Genomic DNA, 18,135 nt, shown 5'->3' with positions numbered 1-18,135 from the left:
TTTTAGATTTTGAGCTCATGAAATAAATTATAAACTAAAGGGGGAACGCTTCCCCTAAAAATTTTCACAAATTTTTAAATTTCTAAAATGTAAAACTACAGCCCTAGTCTAGAAGAAAACACTTTTTTTTCAGGGTCCCCAAACCCCCCTCCCCAAAAAACTGCATGAAACATCCGATAACCAAGCATTGACAGGAAAAAAATTGTCAAGATTGCATTAGTTTACACGAGTGCAAAAAAAAACTTTTCCCCTTTTTACTTTGACGACAGATGAAAACATTACCAAAATGATCCTTCACAAAGAAAACGCCTTTTTCCCGATTGGGCTGCCATGGATGATGCCCCGGCCAGAAATACATGGCAGGGGGGGCGGATGGGGAAAAAGGGGGGTGCCCCTTCACGGGGTGGCTTTTTTTTCACCCCCCCGCTGCTCCCAGCAGATTGGGGGTGTGTGTGGCCTCGGGTTTCCCCCGGGGCCGGATTTTTGCACTTGTTTTTTTGTCTGCGCTTTGCTCTTTTCGCCGCCCCCAGGTGCCAGCCCAAACAACCCGCCTTTCCAGCAAACTCAGCAACGAAACTCCTTCTATTAAAGGAGCTTAAACCAAAAATAAAAACCCAAAACAGTTGGGGAAACCATATTTGAAATTTTGCGGGGTTGAGGTCCCGGGGATTCGACAACCCAACTGAAAAAAGCAGGTTTATTCACTAAACAACCAAAGAAAAAATGACCTTTCTGTATAAGGTCTTTTTACATGTTTTCTCCCCCGCTCGGGGACCAAGACGGTCTAAGGTTACTTTCCCCTTTTTAAAAAAAAAGGAAAAATTAGTTTTTAAAAGCCTGTATTTAGAACTTTTAAACGTTTTTGCATTGTGATTTTTCATGAAAAATTTTCCTTTGCAAAGCTTCTTTATATATTTTTTGTAATTCCAAAATTTTTTTCGGTTGCTGTAATAAAAGTTTGATTTCTAAAATCAGAATTACAAAAATTAAAACCCACAGTTTTAAAAAGATTCTATATCTTTTATTTGAGAAATTTTGAAGGAATGATGTCAAAAGTTTGAGGGGTAAATTTTTAATACCAAAAAAAGTTTTTATTGTCATGAAGACATTTTTTGGACAAATTTCCAAATTTTAAACCTTAAAAATACAGTTACGAAGGAAATGCACCACGCTTTAAAGGGGGCTGGAACATACGCTAATTATTCTGACAAAAGTTCACTTACAAGATAAATGTAATGTCTCAAACCGTTAGTCTGTGAATCACAACATGCTAAAAAAAGTTATTCCTTTAGGTTTTTTTTTTTTTTTGGATACGACAGCCATCAAAAAAACCCTTTTTCACACAGATCGCAATGACTAAAAACGATTATTTGCTCCGGGGCCGTAGGGGGCATGTCATTGTAAAAAAACATGACGAAAAACTGTATAGTAGCCAGACATCACCGCCCAAATTAAGTTTTTATAGTTTCCCCAAGATGAAAATGAAATCATTTTTAAAAAATTTTATAAAAAATGATTCGATGAGCAGTAAAAAAAAACATGGTTTTTTTAAATTAACAATACAAAATAAAAGTGATCATGCCCTGCTGTTTTCCTTTTAGCATCAAGAGAAAAACTTCCGGGTTCGTTTCATAAAAATAAAAAAAAAAAAAACAAAACAAGAAATGATTTTAAAGCCTATTTTTTAGGACTATCACTTTTTTTGCATTGTGATTTTTTTTCATGACATTTTTTTTTAATTTTCCCCCCCAAATTAAAATTGAAAATTTTTTTGGCACCAAAAATTTTGTTAATTTTTTTTTTAAAAATTAAACTAATCCACAAAACAGGTTTAATCATTTATTTTAGATTTGGGGGAAAAGATCCCAAAAAATTTTGATGGTCAATTTATAGCCAAAAACAAGCGCATTTTTTTAAACCCAAAATTTGGGAAATGTGCCCCAAGACATGTTCTGGCAGTTTTTGAATTCAGCCTTTAAAAGGTTTGCTGTCGGGTGGCCTGTTCTCCAGGTTTGACAAAGGGGCCCAATCGGACCCATTCTCTGTGTGAGGAGGTGGGGTTTTAAAAGGGGCACAGTCGCTGAGTCTACATGGCCCCCCGGGTAGCTTTGTGCCCCGGGGCCCCACCAGCGCGGGGGCCGTCGGAGGAAACCCCGGGTCGCCGGCGGGGGCGGGCGTGGGGGGGGTCGGGGGCCTGTGTCGGTTTTTGGGCCCCCCTCCTGAGGCTGTCCGGGCTCCGCCCACTCTGACTCTCCTTGATGGATTAGGACCGTGGTGGTCCGGGGGTCTTTTCTCCCCGGAGGCAAAAACCCCTGACAATCACGTTTAGTTCCCTTTTGGGGGGACCATGGTCATTGTTAAAATGGGTTATTGTTTGGGGCCAAGCCGTGGAAATACCCAAAGGGAAAACCATTAAAATATTAAAAATTATACCCTTAACCCAGCACCCCCACATCAAACCCAAATGACTGCCTTAGCCTTAAACCCTGACTGAAAAGTGATCTTTTAAAAACAGAAAAAATTTGGAGGCTTGAAACAAGTTTTTATCAAGTTCGGTTTTAAGTTTGAGGATAATTCTACAAAGCTTATTTTCTAAAAGTCTTTTGGTAAAGGGAAAAATTTAAGATGATTATCCTGAAATACACACCTAGGAACGGTGAAAAATTCCAAAAAATTTTTTCAACTAAAAAATTTTTTTTAATTTTTAATTTACGGTATAAGGGGTATAACAATTTCCCTTTGTTTGTGCTGTTATAAAAAAAACTCTATTGAACCGGCCCATGAGATCTAAAGACCACTTTACCATCCGCCTTGCTGCATAAAAACTACAAACAATTTGGAAACCCTGTCTATTAAACCTTTATAGATCGAGGTTGTTAATTGTTTTGCTTTTCAAAAGCCTCTTAGCATAAATGTTTAGGGCTTAAAATGAGTAAGAATTTAAGGGACGAAAGACCGGGCCTTACCCCCCTTTATATGTGTTTCCCCGGGGGACCCGGGTTACCCCAAATGCCCAAACCCTCACGAAAAATCAAGAAACCAAAATGACGGTGAATGTTCATGATGCTTTTTAAAAGATGTTCACTTTCTTTCTTCCTAAAAACAAACACTTTTGGAAAATTTTTTAATTACCCTCATTATGAAGTAACTTCTGCCACCTCGCCATTTTTCTTTATTATTTTTTTTTAGACTGTTAAAGGGGAAATCCACCCCAAAATGAAAAAATTTTGTCATAATCACTTTCCTCCATGTCGTTTTCCAAAACCCTTGGGGTGCGCTGTTTCTAGTGGTATTTTTTTTTTTCTAAATTTCGATTAATCATTCTAAATTTCCTAACTTCTATACATTTTAGAAAATTTTCATGGAAATTTCACACACCCCCCGCCACTAGTGATTTTACACTACCGGCAAAAAATTTGGGGCATAACATGTATGTATTATAAAAAAACGATTTTATTATAGGGTACTTTATTTGATTAAAAAAAAAAAAAAAGTACTTGCAAAAAGTTTTACAATGTTAAGGGTTTCTATTTTAATATCCTTAAAAAAATTATTTCGGATGCAAGTAATTTCCACATCATACTCCAGTTAAAAATGCACTGATCCTTCAAAATATTCAAAAGCTGATTATTATTAGAATACAACGTTTTTACTAAATATTTTTTTAACTGCGGTTTTTTCAGGAATTTGATGAAAAAAAATTAAAAAAAACCTTTATCAAAAAAGAAAATTTTTCAACAATTATCTTTGCTATCCTTTTTAAAAATTTTTTCCTCCTTTCTGAATAAAAGTTTTAAAATTTTTTTCAAAAAAATAAAGAAAAAAATTACTGACCCCAAACTTTTTAACTGGGGATTTTATTTTTTTGTTAAAAAATTTCATTTTAATAATGCTCTTTTTTAACCTTATTCACATAGAACCCGAAAAAAGTATTACAGTTTCCAAAAAAAAAATTAACGCACAGTTTTTTCAGCACGTAAAAATCACATATTAGAGTGTTTTTGAAAGGGGTCTGACTCTAGACTGGAGAAAAGATGCTGAAAACCCGCTTTTTTAACACAGAAAAAAATTAGTTTAATGTAATTTTAAAAAAAAAAGCTATTTTTCATCACAATATTTTTTTTCCTGTATTTTTGTTTTAATAAAAGCCCTTGATGAGCAGAAAAATCAAATTTCGTTTTCATCTTTCAAACGTTCATTGGAAAAATTTAAATTTAAAGGGTATTTTTATATTATAAAAACTTTAAAATGACTATTTTACCATTATTTGGTGCTTTTTTTTTTTTTTTTCTGTTTGAGTTAATGTTAGGTAATAAAAATAATAAATAAATATTTTTTCCAAATGTAATCTTTTCTTCAAACCAAAAATATCCCCTTTGAAAAGAGTTCTAATAAAAAAAAGAAACAAATAAAAATAGATGAAATAAAACTAAAATAAAGTTTACGCGCCCCCCTTTTGAACAAACTGTGTTTATACCCACGAAGGAAACAATTCTCTAGTTCATCGATTTATAAACCCCTTACAACGTCTGTTTACCCCGGATGAACAAACTTAGACACTTTACCTTTTACTGCAGCTTTCAATCTGAACCTGAAGAGTCATTTGCTTCTGTTTTGCTTTTCTTTTTTTTCTTCTTCTTCTCCCTTTTTACTTTTTTTTCTCCTTTTTGCTCTTCTTTTTTTTGGCAATTTTAAATTTCCCTCACACCAAATAGATACCGGGTCTTTTTAAGTATCTTTTTTTATACTCATATTTTTTCTATTTCCCCGTTTTAAAATGTATGTTTGGCCATAAAACCCCCCCAAAAACATTGCAGTATTTGGGCCTTTTTTCCTCTTTTCGGGTTGTCCGGGCCCCCTCGGGATTCTTACTGGCTTTTGGGCTGTCAGCTTTGATGCTAAAAACAAATCATGTTTACGGGGCTTTTAAAATTCAAACCATGACACATTCTCGAAAAAATCAGCATAAAGCTATTAATGTCTACGACGGAACACCGCAAACCCCTTTTTATCCTTTTTTCTTTCTTGGAACACCCTTTCTCTGTCCAGCCCCGGACAAAAACCCCTTTATATTCAACTCATCCCAAAACACCGTGCAAGTTTCGGATGTTAAAAAGCGGACCGAATCCCAAAATTTTATGTTTGACACCGTTTAAAACCCCTGAATGTTAATTTTTAAAACCACATGAATCACCTAATAAATAGCACTTGAAAAACCGTTACGGGCTTTTAACTGGTAAAGAGAGGTCCAGAAATAAACTGGTCCTGAAGCTTTTCCTGGGGCTTCCCCAGCCCGGGGAAACCCCGGGCCACCCCGTTCCCTCCGCCTCCCCCCCCCCCAAAATCACATCCTGCACAGGAAAACCCCCGGCCGAAACACATGGAATGCTACAAACACTGAAAGTCCTTTTTTTATTACAGTGCAAAACCCCTTTGGGAACCTCGGTTGTCTCTGATTGTTTTGTGACCGCTGAAATGACAAAATAAAAACAATTGATTTTTCTGGTTTTCTTCTGCACTTCCCCGGGGGAAATCTCAACTTTCAGTGCGCTAGCTGGGCCCGGGTCGGGCCCCCCCACCGCTGCCATCTCCTGCTTTAGACGGGGGCCGCCCTTCTTATCTTTGGCTCCCTGCAATCCTTCCTTTCTCCACCGGGACCGGACCATGAAGAATTCCCTGAAACAAACATCAACCGGACCGGGTAAAACAAACAACCCTAAAAAACGTTTTGATCATCTTTTTACAAATTTTAAACTATACCTGGACCAGGGCACTTTTCCCTTTTAAAATTCAATCTTTTTTATCATACTAAAAGTTGAAAATGTTATTTTATCAAAGATTTTTACTGTTATAATGTAAAATTATTTAGATTTTTTTAAAAAAGGGTTTTACTGCATTTCTTTATTTCCCAAAAAAAAAACACTTTCCCTTAATGGAAATTTATATTTTTTTCATAAGTTAAAAAATTTGTTAACAGTCTGAAAATTATCATAATACAGTCCTACAAACAGATATTGAAATATATATATATATATATATATATATAATAATATATATATATTTTATAAAATCTATTAGTTTTTATAAAACTACTAGCTGTCATGTTGTCATTTTTAGTATTTTTATACACATACACACATATACATATATACACATACATTATATTTATATATATAATATAATATTATATATATATATAATTATAATACATACATATACATATATATATCTGTGTGTTTGAAAATAAGAAATGTTGAAAGCTGAAATAAAAAGCTTTTTAATATCTTATTTCAGTTAACGATTATTTTATGTAAAATAACAAAAAAAAGTCCTTTTAATTTTTTGTTTAATTTTAGTTTCAGTTTACTATAATAATAACCCTGCATGGAAGTGAGGAATCAGTACACCAGACTGACACTGACCTTCTGACTGAGAGACAACATGAGCAAGCAACTATGTAAATAAAATTAAAGGTCAGTTGGATGTCTTGGCAAAAAAAAAAAGAAAAAAAAAGTGACAAAGTGAATATTAAACAGGTTGCGTAACATTTGCCCAGTAGGCCTCACTGACGTCAACACGGCATATTAAATATTCATAGGCCTGGCCCGCGCTCAGTAATATTAATGAGCTACGCACGCGCTCTAGGCTGAATCCTGAAGGCGGTTACCACGCAACGCCCGCAAAACCTCATTAATATTCAGCAGCGCAGCCTCCGCCATAGTAGGATCTGTGAGTACCACTCTGTCCCTAAATCCAGAGAGTTCAACACGTCTACACCTACAAAACCCACCGCTGCGTCCAACACACACACAAAAACTAAGACGCTGTAATGAGAGATCCCGCCAAGCAGAAAGGTAGGAAATTCTGCCGTTTACACTACAGATGTGGAAACTTAATTCTGCAAAGAGACTCTTAACACAGCGTCAAATTCCAGAAGCTGACATTATAGGCCAACGTTGCATCGTCTACTCACAACTACCATTCCCATAAGCGTACTCTATATGTTTTTAACTTAACGTACCACCCTGTGAGCTACAAAATATGAGCACAAACCAGTTACTTCAGCTCTAATGAGCGACTATTAATTAATTCAAGTGTGTAAAGTGCAAAATAAGTCGTGCTTATATGAACACAATCGCATGTTTGGTGATTGTTTAACGTATAGATCACGCACTTTGAGTTGCATAGCTGAGGCTAGCGCTGCTAGCACTGATCGATGCTCTCACTCCAAATAGTTTCTCTCTGTGTTTGTCCACTTTCCACATCGTCCCAGCGCTGAACTGGTCTTGACCCCCTCTCACCCCTCCAGATCTCGACAGGCCGAACATATCTCCTGCTCACCCCAGACACACTTTCAGCCTCCCTAAAAAGCGCGCAGAGATGTTATATACACGTGTTTGTTTAGTAGAAGACCCAGGCCTTAGTTTACCACAACATCCGGGAAACCGCCTGCCTTTATTTTATAAATCCGGCGTGAAGCGCTTTTTAATCACCACGAATACTATCTGTTCGACTCCGCTCTATTCAGTACGACGTGACAAAAACGATTCTTTCTTTTTAAATCGTGCGTGTTCCTGTATAAGAATGTGTGATGTCAACATCATGTGCCGTTCGGAGCGGGTTCAGAATCAGAACGCGGATGTTCTAAAGATCTGCGAGATGCGTGTCGCCTGCTGGATGACGCAATCGAGGCACCAGTAATGGCTCTCATGCGAAAACCAGTCACCTGAGCGAGAGAGGAAGATTATAAGCGAAGGGAGAAAGACATTCTCCTCGTGTTTGGTCTAGTTTCCCAATGTATGTAGAGGTTTATCTCCAGGTTTTTTCAGGTGAGTTTAAACGAGCTATATAGCTTTAAATCATATGTGATGGTCGCCATTTGCATCATGATACAGTAAAAGAAGTTATGAAGTGCTATTGTGATTTAATTTGATGCTTTTTATTCCTCGTAGCTGGTTTTTATTCATCACGTTCGGTATGTTTTCGAATTAAACTTACTGCATTTTTATTTAACCCAATGCATGTAATACATGTGATGCACTGTGCAAGCTAGTATTTAGTGTACAGAGTGTAAATACAGAGTCGTGCATGGATAGATTTATTTATAGTTGGGTTTGAAAATATAGAAGCTGCACGCGGATGTCCAAAATACTTGAAACTACTCGTGAAAATGTTTCTGGTTTGCATTTTTCTAATTTAATATAACAGAAATGTATTTTAACAATGCATATTGTCAGCCTGACTTCTCCTCCTAAATAAGATGTGGGGATGAAGCTGAGCACAGAGGAATTACAGGACTATACTTTTGATCACTTGAGGGATTTCTGTCCTTGTGTCCTTCAGGTTTAGTTTTTTAGGATATTGTAAGAGCTAGATTAACCCTTGTTCTGTGCTGGAAGTCCTGAATATTCAGTGATCTGAGCTTATGCACCTCTGTTCATGAATATTGCCAGAAATATCCACAAAATAGGCCTTTTTTTTTTTTTTTTTGCTCAATAACTGATGTGCATGCTCCAATCATTGACAATTTAAAAACCTGTGCTAATTGATAAAAAAAAAAAAATTCAGCTGACAAAAAAAATCTGAATCCAAGATGTGCAAGCAATTTTATTTATTTTTTCTTTTTTTTTTTTTTTTTTTTTTGTAGACCAGTCAACGGCCCTAAAAAGTACAAAAAAAATATATAAATTTTTTTAGGGACATGTTATACCCCGTGCAATCAGAGTCAGCAATCTTTAGTCCAATGAAATAACATTAACTGGTATTTTCGGCAAAAAATAAAATCCTCCTAGGTTGTCAAAATGGCACACACATGATGGTTAAAAAAGCAAGAATGCCCCTGTTTAAAAATATAATGTCAAATATAAGTTTATTTGAAACCGCAAAGGTGAAACGTATTTGTTAAAGTATTGTGACATGAACAATGCTCCTTCAGCGCCTCAGGGAAGCGTCCCTCTACAGTGGCGGTAAGAGAGAACTGAGAGAGTGTCCTTTAAGCATCAGGTATGGGTCCCGGACTGAAGGACTGAGGAGGCAAAGAAACGAGGTGACAGCATCCGTTTGAAGTTTTGAGCAAATCATCTTGTGACCTTGAAGATCTTTGAGAATGTAGCGGCATCTCTTTATTCTCTGACTGACGCCGCGCCCAAATGGTCACATGTCGAGAGGTCGCAAACGGATGACTTGCCATTAAGTCTCAACACGTGAAGCTCATCTTTATTATGAGTGTGTGGTTTAATTAGACATCTCGTGAACCTGGCAGTTGTGATATGGAGCAGAGGCTCGGACGGTTTTATTATGAAAGCCAGATGATGAGTGGTTCGCTTGCGTGTGATTCCAGCCTGTTTTTTAATGTGAGTTGTGACATCCAGCTGTGTGGAATTATGCAGCTCTGCTTGTGAATTCAGTGTGTATTGAAAACGATTGTCCTGGTGAACCCTGATTGGACTCTATGAAAAAAGAGCCAGACCGATACTTGTGGACTGTGCATGCCAACCCGTTACCTTCAAGTGCCCTCATGGCACTCGCGGCATGCTGTGTTTGCATTCGGAAGACCTCACCACTCAGGCGCTCGCATGGAATAAGAACGAGCGATCGCTATTTTAATCATTAATCATCATTTTTAAATGCCATTTTAATTTGGCCTATCTGTCACCTTTCTCGTCGAAGATGTAATCCGTAGTCTTTCTGCTATTGCAGTTGCCTGCGTTATTATGCTAGTTCTACACATTCACTGGTGGATAAATTACACATAGCATTCATTGTAAAGATTAAATGCATTTAAAGAAATATTACTGTTCTTCCAATTACAATAGAGCGTAAGTAAAGTACTTATTTTAATAGGTTCTGTTAACATAATTATAATTAATACATAAATGAATTGATTATTTTAACTTTAGCGCTTAATATGTCGGGTGTACATTTTAAAATTGTATTTGACGTATAAGTTGAAGTAATTAAGAAAAATTAGGCAGTTGTGATATCTATTCCCGGCATTCTTTGCAAATGACTTGATTAGGAGATTTAATGTGTTCGGCGTTTTAGCCTTGTCTGCGGGGTTTTTCATTTTAGTAAAGGAAGGGACCTAGCTATTGTATTTAAAGGGATAGTTTACACAAAAATTCTGCTGTGTTGAAAATAAAAGTAATGATAAGTGTGTGAGGCACTGCTGGTACCCCCATTAAACTTCTATAGTCTTACAGCCCGGGGCGAAATATCTGTTCTGTGAAAGTCAATCTGGGATCACACATCAAGTGATTTGGTCTAGTCTATCATTTCTTCAGAATGGTCTTTCTCTTGTGTATCCAACAAGAAGAAAGAAACCTCAGACATGAGGAGTGAATCATAATGAATGAAGCGTACTGGATTAAGTATAGCTCAAAGACTGATGCAACACTCGCGTAGGTGTAAACACTTTCGTCTTTAGTGAGTTTTCTACATCTCCTTACTACTTACCTCCTTTCCCATGGAGATTTCCAGAGTGCCCCGTCTTCATGGTGCCGATTGGGCGTCTCTACAGATCCGGCTAGAGTTGATATGCGAGCTTGAAATCGAGTTCAGACTGTTCATGGGACTGGTGCGTACACTAAATTATGCAATGATGAGTCCCTGAACAAACAAAGATATGCCATACAGTATTGAACAAAGGAGGAAAATAAAAGTGTGTAGTCAAACGTCGTCGGTCGCAAGTGAATAGTCGTAAACCAGTAAAATTATAAAAATACTTAGCAGTGTGCATCCGCGGGTGAGGTGGTGGGGAGATGGTAGATGACCTGGTAGGATACTCTGTTTAATTTGTCATGAACTAATATTGCAATGAGGAAATTAAAAATAAATAGGATTTTTCTAAAAAAATAAGCAGTTCTGATGCAAAGTAATTGTTCTTCTTTCATGCTGATTTTGGACTGAAGTGTGAGCCTATTTTGTGACATTGACACCGCCTGTGTGGTCGCTTAAAGTTTGGATTAATTTATGTATTATTTGAATAATTCAGTGGCTCAATGGAAATATCATAATTCAAGAAGTGATGGGTGTTTTTTTTTGTGTCTGTCAGTTAGGGCTGTCACGGATTATGATGAAAAATCATAATTGTTGGGATTATTTTCCCTTGAATTGTAACTTGCGATTTATAATTACGATTATCACAATTTACATTGATAATTGTTTACACCATTGTTTGATGCAACTGCATGCTGTATTTTTATATATGAAAAATAAACTGTCTTAGGTGCTTTTCTATAGTATTAAACCTCGGGATGTTAACTATACATTGGATGGGTTTCTTCTACAAATGATAAAAAAAAGTAAAAATAGGAATGGTATTGAAATGGTACACTGAAACTAAAATTAAAATAATGGGGGAAAAACCTTAAGATAAGCTGTAGAAGAGAAAAAGAAAAAGTGCATCTTAAGCACACAGGCACTAAACATAAGTCGAACTAGTAGACTTTGAACGATTAATTGCCGCTTTGAACGATTGCGTAATTGTGGCATCCGTAATTGTGATCGGGATTAGATTTTTGGTTAATCGTTGATGTCTGATGTGAGTCAGTGTGCTGTAATGTTTTGATGCATGGCAGTGCAGTAACTGGTGTAAAGAAGGCTGGGCTTGGGTCTGATGGGTTTTGGTTTCCACTGAGCTGATGTTATCTGCAGGCACAGACACGCAAACATTCAGGATCACACGGAGCCACTCTGCGTGTTTCAGTTTCATTTACAAACGTTAACACTCTGAGCAAGGTAAGGCAATACAAATACGAGCTTGGATTGTGACCTAAATTTACTTCTCGTTATTAATAATGCATTGACATATTGTTTGAATGCTTAAATATAAACTAAGGAGAGCAGTATTGGCAGTTAACCCCATTTGTGTGCCCAAATCTTTTCTGATGGTTTCATGCTGGAGTCATATTAATAGTGTCCCTATGTGAACATGGTTCTGCATTTTATTTTCCCCAGGCTTTAGTATTTTTTTTTTTTCTTGAAAATTTTTTATGAATATGCTCAAATGGATTAACCCTAACAAAAGTTCTTGATATTCATGAAATTATTTTAATTTTTTTTTAAAAATGCATTGATTATTTTAATAATTATCATGTGTAGTAGCACACCCCATGATTGTTTGTTTATTTATTTACATTGTTATTGAACATTCATTCTTAGAAGTGGTGTTAGTTTAATGAAAGTAAATAAATAAAAATAAATAAATAATAACAATAATAATAATAAAAGGTGTGACCCCTGAAAGAAAATTAAGCATTTTTTTTAGGCTTATAGTGCGTTCAATGGCTGACTGTTGTAGGTGATTTCATATAATATGTAAATGTAAACTCATTACTTGTCTGAATTTCACACATTAAATGGAATCATAAGCTACTAGTCATAAAATGAATTAGGGTGTCCTTGACCAATTAATAAAGAAAGAAACGCATCCAAACTGTTTAAAGGGGCCTCGATATTTTGCTCCTTACGAGACATAATGTTATAAAGAGAGAAAAAGATGATCTGCATCAGTTAATCCCATGTGTTAGCTCTTTATCTTTCCATTCTTCCTTTTGTGTGACTGCCTGAAGTGTGTAAACTGCTGAATACCTTTTTTTTTTTCTTGAAATCCTTTATTGTTTGTTTGCTGCATGTCACTGAGAAATAAAACATGGATAACGTCTAGAAAAAAGACATAACATCTAGAAGTTTTATGAAAGAAACACCATTGACATTATCACTAGCATGTCAGTTTCTTAATTGATTTTCTTTAGAAAAAAAAAAAGTTTAATTGCTTCTTTGTGTGTGTGTGTGTTACTTTGGTTGGGTCCTGTCTGCTAGTTTGTTTCTGGATTGGTAGGTTATTGGTTCAGCTGAATGTAATGACTCAGTACAGGATCTGTAGTTTTCCACTATCACACTCATTAATTCATGCCTCATCTCTGATCTAATTACCGCCATTCAGAGCTAACGAGCTGTTGCTCCAGGCCTGCTGGAACATGTTGAGGAAAAAACATCCCTGTCCACCCTTATGTATATAGTTACATATGTTTGAAAATATCGATTTCAAAAAAAAAAAAAAAAGACGTGTCTTATGCTCACTAAGGCTGCATTATTAGTTGGATCAGAATTAAAGTAAAACATGTAATTATTGAAAATCATAAGTTACAATTTAAAAGATCTGTCTTCTGTTTTAAGTTTATTTTCAGATGTAATTTATTTCCTTTAACAGCCAAGCTGAATTCCTCAGCAGCCAACATTTGAAACATTTGTGCTGGTTTTTTATGAAATGCTTGTGGGACATTCACAATCAAGGTTTTGTGCTTGCAGAGTAAGATTAAAATAACGAAACATAAATTCAATACAGTAGTTATTCAGCAAAGACGCATTAAATTGATTAAAAGTGACAGTAAAGACGTTTATAATGTTTCTGTTTTAAATAAATGCTGTTCTTTTGAAGAGTCATCAAAGAATCCTGATAAAAGTGTATCTTTTTTTTTGTTTGTTTTGTTACAATTTTTCAACATTGATAATATTAAGAACTATTAATAATTGAGAAACAATAATAACTGAGCAGCAAATCAGCATATTAGACATTAAAGACTGGAGTAAATGATGCTGACAAATTCAGCTTTGATCACATTGTCATTTTTTAACAAATATATTTGACAATATTAAGTTTTTAGTGTTATTTTTGATCGTATAACATGGGCGCTGAGGTGAGCTTAAGAATTCTTCCTTTCTAGAAGCAGTATCAGTACTTTGTGATTCTGTTTGGTAAAGGGGAGTGAAAGTGAGTTTTATTCTGAAGGTGTGTTTTCTCTGTGTGTCTGGTGCAGCGATGGCTGGACCGAGGCCTGTTGGTGATGAGCGCGGACCGTCTGGAGCTGGCAAAAAGCACTCTGCTGAAGAAGCTGCTCACGGAGTTTGAGGGGGTGTATTTGGCTTCAGGCGCGTTTCCCGTGGAGTCACACACTCAAGCACAAATGCTGTTCTTAAAGTGGATACCAGAAAAATTAAAATAACCGAGAAACTCTTTTAACCAGATACGACGTACGCGAAGCCCCCGTCCAGGAGAGGAGGAAGGCAAAGGTTAGGCTTTGATCTTGGGTGCTTCTGAAAATATCTTTTGCATTATCTTCTCTGAACCAAACCCAGCAAGCATTAAATGACGACGACTAGTACAACAGGATCAAATCTTAAGGCCTGTTCAAGACAATTAAACATTTTAATTTGAGTGAACAGCATTTTTTTTAGGTGGACTGTTCAGGGCCAACATAAAGCATTCACATGAGTGCAATCATTTTTTTTTATACAATAACTATTCACGCTTTTGGTTGCATGCCCCCCAGCCCACTGGGCCCCCTGTTACATAAACTGTTTTACGTAAAAAGCACGTGACATAATAGCGATTAAAAAAATCAGAATGGCTGTTTGGCTTTGTTTCTTCTCCGTGACATGTGGGTTTGTGTGTGTTTTTAATGATCGCCATACTGACACACATATCATCTTTTTTTCAGACTATCATTACGTTTCCAGGGAAGTGATGAAGGCAGCCATAGCAAAATGGTGAATTTATCGAAAATGCTGAATTTTCAGGGAACATGTATGGAACAAGGTACAGTCCTCCTCATAAAGAGTCTTGTGTTTATATGTGAAGGTGCATCGCTGACATCCTTCTTTTGATACTAAAAGAATTTCTTAAAAGATTTTGCCGTTACTGAATGGTTTGTGACGGGGGTGTCCTGCAGAGTTTAACTGCAACACACTTTACTGGAATTTTCGAGACCTTGATTAGCTGACTCCAGGTGGGGTTGACCCTGCGTGGATTTTTTTTTTTATTTCAATTAAATACTTGATAATGTTTTTTTATTTCACATTTTGTATTTTTAGGGGATTTTATGGTATTAAATTTTATTTATGGAATAGTTAAGATCCATTTATTGCCTGTTAATGGTTTTGAGCATTGACCTGAAAAATTAATTTCCGTAAATCTTGAATGCTTTGGAGCACAAACTTAAGTTTCATCTCAAAAAAAAAAAAAAAAAAAGTTTTTTTTTTAAAAAGACACTTGGAAGATTATTACTGAAGAAAATAGATAAATATGTGAAGAGTTTATTTGCAAAAACAGATCATTCTCAAAAATCATGTTTTTTCATTGTACATTGCAATTGATCAAACTGCAGTTGGATTATTTTGATTAGGTTAAAAAATAACAAAAAAAGTTTTAGAGATGTTTTTTTTTAATTAAATAGTTATGTTATCTTTTTTTGAATATAATCTTTTTATGTGTATATATAATATTTTTTTTAAGAAATCTGAAAAATGCACAAAATACTATTTTTAAATTTGATATGAAATATAAAATGTTTTACCTTCAAACTGTGTGCAAATCAAAGCCCTATATCTAAACAAGTTGTGTTTTTTAAATTTGAGGTTGATATCTCAAAAAATGAACTTTCAGTATCAAACGTTTCCACTGGATGAAATTAACTCCCCATTCATTTCCAATGCGGACATGTTTGACCATGAATGGTGCAAGTGTGGGTTTTTTCAAGACCATTTAACCTTTGTTTGTTTTTTGTTTTTTTTGAAAGTGTTTGTGTGTTCACATGGCAAGCGCCAACACCTTTACCAAGTTTCGTAAAAAAAAATCTTAAAAAACAAAAACAAATTTTCAGTCAAAACTGAGCAAACAGCACCAGAGGGTTAATAAGGGTTGGAGCTAAACTCTGCAGGATGGCAGCTCTCCATGATCAGGTTCACAAACGCCTGATCTTTAACTTTTTTAATAACGCATTTGTTAATGATGTCACAATTGGGTCATTTTACTGACTCTCTCATTCAATTCATTTCATCAAAATTTAGTTGATTTGACTGCCACTAAATATTACATCATATTACACAATCTCGATCATATTCTGAATTAGAAATTATAATGTAGCCAAAGATGAGTACCATAAATGATTAGTTTACCTCCCGAGTCTTTAGTTCATTATAGTTCATTCATAAACGACCCATCACTAATGTTTGTGTTCAAACTAGAGAAATACTGCATGTATGCAGAAATATGTGTGGAATTGTGACTAACACTGTCTTTGCCTCGTTCACAGTAAAGCAGCTGTTCAGGCTGTTCAGGCCAAAAATCTGATCTGCATTCTGGACATTGACATTCAGGGAGTGAAGAACATCAAGAGAACCGATCTCAAACCCCATCTATGTGTCCATCCAGCCTCCGTCAATGGAAATCCTGGTGAGAGATCCTGTAAATCATCTCCAGATTGTCCCTTCTTTTGGTCCGCTTCTTCACGTTTTAATCTATAAACGTTATGTCTTTAGGAAAAACGACGATTAAGGGATAGAAAAAACTGAATCTGAGGAAAGTTTACAAAAAGCGTTTACATGCAGCCAAAAGTTGACATGGAAATAAGTAAGTGTCCGTTCCTATGTGGATTATTTTTAATTAAATATTTGATTTAAATCTGGAATAGCATGCTAACTTTCATATACCCATATTTTTCAGGCAAAGAGCCGGGTTTATTTGATGTGGTGATTACCAATGATGACCTTGACGTAGCGTATGGGAAATTAAAACATGCTGTTCTTTGAGGTAAATATTTTCCAGTGTAAATGTCCCATCAGAACGCAAAAGCACCAGTGTCAAGATAAATACTTGCTCCCATAAAATTTGGATTGTGGAATGGTGTGAGATTTTGATGGTATAAAAACATGCACAAAAATACAACTCTGTCACAGTATCAGGATGCGAGAAGTTACATTTTTTAATAGACGATCCTCTGGTAAACACAGAGACGACCATATTTTCAGTGAGGAAAAACCAGTTTATTTACAAGCTCTTATGAAAAAAAAATTTATTTAAAACACTTATGCATTTTATAGCTTATTTATTATTTTCCCATAGTGCATTCTATTTTCTGTTGTTGTTTTTATTTCTTAACAAATGAAGTGTATGACGGAAGCCCGTACCAGCACGGGACAGAAAAATAAGAAATATAATTGCGACTTTTTATCTCACAGTTACGAGTTTATATCTTGCATTTCTGACCTTTATATGCACGGCCTGTGAATTATATAAAGTCAGAATAGTGGGATAATAAACTCGCGCAGTTGTGAGAAAATGTCAGTGGTGTGAGCCGACTTTTTTCCCTCAGAATTGGACTTATAAATCCAATTTTGCAAGTTTTTATCTCACAATTCAGAGAGAAAAAGGATATAAGCTCGCAGTTGTGAGAAAGGAAAGAATCAGAATTGTGAGATACGTTGCAATTATATTTCACTTTTTTTTATTCCATGGTGGAAACAAGCTTCCATAATGTATTCCATCTAATTCTGTATTGTATGAATATTATATATTCTAAAACAATTATGGATATAATTGTAATTCCGATTATTAATCACTATTTACATTGAATGATGTTTATAACGTTGTTTGAATCCATTTTTTTAGATCTGAATAATGAACGTTTATTGTTTTTTCCTATATTATTAAGCCTAAATCATGTGTCAACTACTATTACATTGGATGGTTTTCTTCTTTAAAAAAAAAAAAAAAAAAAAAAAAAAAAAAAAAAAAAAAAAAAAGAAAAAAAAAAAAAAAAAAAAAAAAAAAAAAAAAAAAAAAAAAAAAAAACTTCTTTTTCTTTAACATACTAAAATTAAAACAACCTGACAAAAAAAAAAAAAAACCTTAAGATTATCCGTAGACAAGAAAGAAACAAACACATCTAAAGCCGGCAGAATAACGTAAGTGAACTTTGTACGATTAATTGCCGCTTTTGAAGACGATTACGTTATTGTCGTATCTGTAATTGTAATCGCGATTAGAAATTCCGTTAATTGCGCAGCTCTACAATGCCGCAAGCGCACAGCGGGTCATGTGACAAGAACCAACCAATCAAAGCTTCATCCTATTTCCTGTAACGAACGTTGAAAGCTCAGCCAAGATTGAAGGAACATGCTGATCATATCTGTATACGGATTAGCCATTTTCCGCACAAGCACAGCGTCCCGAAAGCTGTGGGAAAAAAATGAGTAAGAGAGCGGCGCTCCTAGAGTTTTTCCACGCATTTTTAGACCTGCAATATGTGAACGGCCCCTAAATCCGAATTAGACATTTTTCATTTACACAATTTT

General features: G+C 35.5%; 1 pseudogene; it reads left to right on the top strand.

Moving 5' to 3' along the window:
- Positions 1-7,795: 7,795 nt before the first annotated feature.
- Positions 7,796-16,590, top strand: LOC122147191 (annotated as a pseudogene).
- The last annotated feature ends 1,545 nt before the right edge of the window (positions 16,591-18,135 follow it).

This window comes from Cyprinus carpio, chromosome A2 (genome assembly GCF_018340385.1).
Source record: "Cyprinus carpio isolate SPL01 chromosome A2, ASM1834038v1, whole genome shotgun sequence".
NCBI classification, from domain to species: domain Eukaryota; kingdom Metazoa; phylum Chordata; class Actinopteri; order Cypriniformes; family Cyprinidae; genus Cyprinus; species Cyprinus carpio.
Note: the sequence above shows the minus strand (reverse complement) of the source record. Positions and strands in the feature narration are given on the sequence as shown.